The sequence below is a fragment of the Teleopsis dalmanni genome, chromosome X (assembly GCF_002237135.1).
Source record: "Teleopsis dalmanni isolate 2A chromosome X, ASM223713v2, whole genome shotgun sequence".
Classification (NCBI taxonomy): Eukaryota; Metazoa; Arthropoda; class Insecta; order Diptera; family Diopsidae; genus Teleopsis; species Teleopsis dalmanni.
The window spans coordinates 98,161,378-98,167,677 of record NC_051848.1 but is presented as its reverse complement, the minus strand read 5'-3'; the positions used below and the strand labels follow the sequence as shown (position 1 = coordinate 98,167,677).

Below are 6,300 nucleotides of genomic sequence, written 5' to 3'. Positions count from 1 at the left end.
TTTAGTGCGTCTCGATTATTATATAGAGTACTTGTTTTTTCCGTCTATGTAAAAATGTAGAGATGAATTCATTCATAGGTTTTGGTCTATTGCTTTCATTTGAATTCATGGATATTCTAGTTTCTGTCCAAGAAACGTAGAATCATTATGTGAATGGTTATAGCGATTTAATACTCCCTCTGGAAAGCTATTATATTGCTGTTTAAAATTTTGATAATTATGTGGTGTTGCCACATGAATACTGTTATGACTATATCTTAAGGGTTGACAATAATGTGATGCTACTCTTAAGTTATTATTGAACCCATATCTGTACGCTTACTTTTGTTCATGCATTTCTGATGCACTAATATAATAGTTCTATGGAAAAGATTGACACTGTTTTGGTCTTGCTCCTGAATTAGATCTATTCTTAGAGGATTGGCACCTTTATGTTAATATTAATTTTAAGGTGGTAGTTTTCTATTACTGAGTCAAGTATGATCGTTTTTAATTGATTCATTAATTACACTGTTGTTTTATTTTTACCAAATTTCGCTAAAATAATTGATTTTAAATCACTCCATTCTCATATTTGTCCATTTATATGTGTAGACGTCGACATTCTCATTCATCACAGCAAGCTTGATTTCAATTCGAGTATATTGACAATACAAAATTTGGAAAATTTTAGTAAGAAAATTATTTTCCTAGAAGAAGTTTTAGTTTTCTGCTTAAGGAAATAAACACAACACAATAAATAAAACAACACAAATAAAATATGTTATAGCCTCTGTGTTTACAGTACTGCTAACGTAAGATTACTGTTTCAAGCACAGATACCACACTATATATGTATTATTTCCCTATACACTTCATTTTTATTTCTTAAAAACAAGACCACTATCTTATGTGTTATATACTTATGCGTTAAGGTATATTCATTCAAAAAAAACAAAAAATTGTTTTAAACACAATACAATTTAATTGTAACCGCAGTACTAATTTATTAATGAAATCAATATTAAACGTATTTTTATTTATGCAGATACTGAAACAACATAGGTCAGGAGTTCCAATCATTATTGTTGGTAACAAAATTGATCTCCTCGATAGTGAACTTGAAGAGGAACACAAAAATGCTAATACAATTACTCACAATGGATGGAATTCTGTTTTCGTTGGATGCTCTGCAAAGCTAAATAAGGGCGTTATAAAAGTATTCAATCAGGCATTAAAACAGGCTGATATAAGTTACAGCGTTGTCCAGAGATATCAATCTTTACTCGAATTTTTTCCAATAGAAGATACCGAAAGTTCAGCTTGTAGTGCATATATAATGAGGCGAAAATCATATTAAGTAATCAAAACACTTGTTCTAACAAAAGCTATTGTTTTTAATATATAATATATAGTATCAAAAAAAAATTTATATACTAATCTACTTTTGTACAAAAGTAATTGTTTTGTGATAGGATTTATAAAAAATTAAAGAATTGAATGAGACTTTAAATACGAGATACAAGCCAGCAACGCTTTAAATAAATAAAAGCAAAGTTAATGTGATAAACTGAAATGTTATTTTTTTGAAAAATATTACAAATTGATACAAATATATGTACAGAGATTATTTTATTATGGGTCTTTAAAAGGTTGATAGGTTGATGAAAAGTTTAAACAATATATGATAACTCAAAAGATTGTGTGATTAGTTGCTTATGAAGTATGTACGTATGTATTATTAACCTTTTAACCAATAATTAATTAAATGGTTTGGACAATTGAAACATACCAATTTTATAAATTTTATGTATTTAAAAAAGATGTGAAAAATATAATTATGTTTATATCATAAATGATATATAAATATATATATAAATGTTTATATATAAATGTCAATGTGGCACTGTTAACTTAGCTTAATATCTAAATGCATAATGTTTTAAAAAAACCATATTTTTTAATTTTTTGTCAATGTTTGAATTATATTTAATACTAAATAAAATTATTACTTACAATGTATTTATTTTTAACCTAGAAAATCAAAAACAAAAATATAAAGATATGTAATCTGCGTCTGATCAAAAAATCGGGAATTCTGAAAGGGTACACGCAATGGGAAAAATATGATTGTTCAAACATCGAACTTATTATTTCATGTATGATAACTAATATTTTGTTAATGCAGTTAGCAATCAAATCAATATCGAACACAACGTATTTTGAGTCGGTAAAACCATATAGAAAAATCACAATTATAATACCAAATTCATACTAAGCTACTAGTTCTTGCGTACGAAAGGAGGCAACGACAAAGTGAAGTTTTTTGGTACGGACTGGACAGACACACAGCAACAACACTTATTCTACTATTGTTTGCGAGGGTAAGTGAACCCAGTAGATAACGGTTCGATCCGTCATCAAAGACTTCTTCAAGACATAAATATATACATGAAGACCGATCGATCCAAACGTATGACGGTCTTCGAAGACATTTTTAAACAAATTAGCTAAATGTCTTCAAAGACATATTGCATACATGTCTCGAAGACTGTCTCGAAAACTGTTTCGAAGACCATGTCTTACATAGCGGACCCATTCGATTGAAAGTTGTGCACTCTTAGCGCAGCTATTCATTTAATTTTTTCAGCATTTTCTTATTTCATCTCTTTTTTTAACTAAATTTCAATTTTCTTTTTAAATAAGTAGAAAAAAATTGTTATATTGTACTTTTATTTATTTTATATAATAATTTTTTACATTGCATTTAAAATTTAAAATTATGTTTTAAAAGTAAATTATAAATTTTATTATAAATTATCATAAATTATGAATACAAGGTATTAAAAATAAATAAAAATAAGTCAAATTAAACAATGAAACTTAAACTTAATAAGTATAATAAAAATTAACTTAAATAATTAACTTAATATATCTTTGTATATCTAAAATTAACTAAAACTAACTTGTTTATAAAAATATTATAAAAACATATAATATAATTTAAATTAATTTATATTAATAGCATTTTGTAATCATCATTTGCTGATTGGTCCGCCTTTCCTTTTGCTCGGAAGTTAAAACTATTTTTAACAAGTCTTAACGCATTCCGCAGGTCTGCTGAAAACTCATTGAGTGATTTTCAATTTCTAGTTGCTTCTGTAAATTGAAACGAATTGTTATTTTTAAAAAGCAGCTGAATGAGAAAAAAAGTTCTATAAGTACCAAAAATAGCATCCAGCAAAAATGGATACTTCCGTAAAAATATTCCCATAAAATATATGGGACAGAATTATACTCTTACTAAAGATGGTTTCAATATTTAAACATTTCCCGATTTTTTTATCAATTCAATCTAAATGAATGTAAAAAACTTAGGTTATTATAAATATAATATATATGTTAAATGATATATTTAATGAATTGAAAATAAACATATTCGTTTGTATATCATATGAAAATTTGTTGTTGAACACTTACAGTTTCCAATTTTCTGTCTCCTTAAATTTCTTATTACTAAATATGATATCCTCAGACGTTTTGAGTGGAAATTTTTGTGCCCACTATACTAAATGTAGTCCCAAATTTTTCCTTCTGCCAATTTGTCCTGCCTTTTTTCCACTTTATCAATCCTTTTATTTAATTGTTTCATATTGTTACCCAAAACATATACGGTCTATATTTCGCATCATATTTACAACTTTAATAACTTTCTGTTATTCTCTATGGAATAAAAAAATTGAAAGAAGTTATTAACAAACATATTAGTTGAAATATATTTTTGTTTTACATATGTACCTGTATCCGCTACTATAAAAGATTCGATGTGTAATTTCTTTTATTCGAATAAATCTATTAACAACCTTACACTTTTATAACCTTATTCAACTGTCCTTTAATTTAAGTATTTACTGTTTTTATAAAAAATTTACTTCTTCTATATTTTTGTTTTTTTAATATTTCATGGTTTACTGATTTCGTTTCTTTATATGTTTTGATTTTTTTAATATTTATCTAACAAAATGTTTATTGTTCTCAACTCAAAATTATTGCGTCACTTCACTTATAAAACATAAGTATATACGTGCAGGGAGTATAAATGTACAGAGATTGCATTTCAAATGGGCGATATTTACTGTTAGGTTTTGACATTGAGTAAAAATATTATAGAGTCGCAATGCCATAAAAATTATTATGGCATTATTATTAAAAATTACACATTAACCCTTTCAGCGCTCACAGTGAACGACAAAATGGTCAAGTACCATATTTCAGAAACAAACCTAAAGCCGCACATAGTCTGGCCTGAGCTTTGTTTCCTGTTCAACGCTAACCCCAATAAAATCCTGGTATTAGTGTACAACCTTAGGAGTTCTACCAACTGGAAAAACACCCGCGAGTGACGCTTAGGTCAATTACCCTATTCCCTAAACCTAAATAACTGTTGATGGCAAAATAAGATATTCTAGGTATACCCCAATAATATATATAGTCACTACAATATGTATTAAATAAGTAAGCAAACTACTTAACCTCAAACCATAACCAATTAAATATATTAAACATATTAATAACACTACAACATACTAAAAAAACAATATTAAAATAAAAAAAACTAAATTAAATTAAAAATTAAATATTAAATACTAAATATTAAATACTTAAAGCCTTATCTGTCCATACAAACGTCCGTACAAAATGGATTTGAAACCCACGAACTCCTTTTCGGGAGCTAAAAATCTCAGTCCTCTAACAGTTACCACTGACGCGTTTCGTCTGGGAACTACCCAGACTCATCAGAGTGGATTGAAAAAATACGTTCGCAGTCATGTATCAAGTATATGAGATTCTGTCCTTTTATCATTATAAAATTCAAATATTACTTACATTTATGCTAACTCCTTACATTTTTTTACTCTTATTAACTAAACAATATCTTATATATAAAATTTCCATGTCACAATGTTAGTTACCGTACTCCTCCGAAACGGCTTTACCGATTTTTACCAAATTTTATATGCGTATTCAGTAGGTCTGTGAATCGGCTACTATCTATTTTTCATACCGCTAAAGTGATTAGGGTGTCCCTATCTAGCAAAAATATCTTTATTGCTTTAACAAAAAATTTTTTTATTTTTGACATAAATTTTGTTTATATTTTTGAAAAAGAAAAATTTTTTTCTTAATATTTTATGTAACTACGCCAACAAGTACATCGAGCATTTACATACACTTCGTTCTTCGTCTTCGCCTTGCATGGCAGATGGAAAATGTACTAAAAATTGAAATCTAAAGCTTTCACTAATGATACTATAACAAATACCGACGGATATCCAATATATCGTCGAAGAAATCCCGATAATGGGGGACAATGGCGGGTGGTGCCGTATTCGCCTCTGCTAAGCTAAACATACAATGCTCATTATTAATGTTGAGTTTTGCAGTTCTGTGAAGAGCATCAAATATATAAGTATGTCCATAAAGGCAGTGATATGGCTGTGTTTAGAGTAGAAAATACTAATATAAATGCTCCTCCAATGAACAAAAACGGTGAAATTACGCTCTACCAAATTGGTCGGTACATCAGCTCCAATGAAGCTGCTTGGCGTATCTTCGGTTTTCTAATTCATGAACGGGATCCAGCAGCTGTTCAGGTAGCCGTTCATCTTGAAAACGGTCAGCGTATTTTTTTCACGAACGAGACAGTGATTGATCGTGGTACAAATCCACCTAAATCTACACTCATTGCATTTTTTTAATTGTGTAATAGTACGGATGATTTTGGTGCCTTTGCAAGAACATTACTCTATTCACAAGTACCACGCTATTTCACATGGGCTCAAAAAAAAATGGATGCCCCGCAAGCAAGTTTCACCAGTTTATGCATGTCTCAATTTATTTAAATCGAACGCTTATTTATAGTTAATCCAAGACACACTGAGTGCTTTTATCTTCGACTGTTGTTGGTTAATGTTACTGGCCAATTATCATTATTATTATTTACAGTCAATCCAAGACAATTTAAATTTGAAGATACAACAGTTGTTGCCAGGGAACTTGGTATCATACAAATTTATTGATTTTAAATTAATAATTTAATAAATGAACTATAATAACTTAAAAATAATATTGTTTGGCGTTTATTTTTATTTTCCTTTTCGTTCATAGCGCTCCATGCCTATTTCATGCATATACCACATACTTACACACTTATAATAAGTAAGTTACTTTTTGTCTACACTAGAATTTATCTAGAAACTAGAAATAATTTATAAGGCAAAACAACGTTTGTCGGATTATCTAGTAATAATATAAAATATA

At 28.4% G+C, this 6,300-nt stretch overlaps 1 long non-coding RNA gene across 1 annotated transcript; it reads right to left on the bottom strand.

Annotated features, from left to right (window-relative positions):
- Positions 1-3,037: 3,037 nt before the first annotated feature.
- Positions 3,038-3,864, bottom strand: LOC119687684. The gene is made up of 4 exons (XR_005253233.1): positions 3,778-3,864; positions 3,460-3,702; positions 3,205-3,334; positions 3,038-3,138 (listed from the first exon to the last, which is right to left on the bottom strand). It is a non-coding gene; the product is annotated as an uncharacterized LOC119687684 (long non-coding RNA).
- Between the last annotated feature and the right edge of the window lie 2,436 nt (positions 3,865-6,300).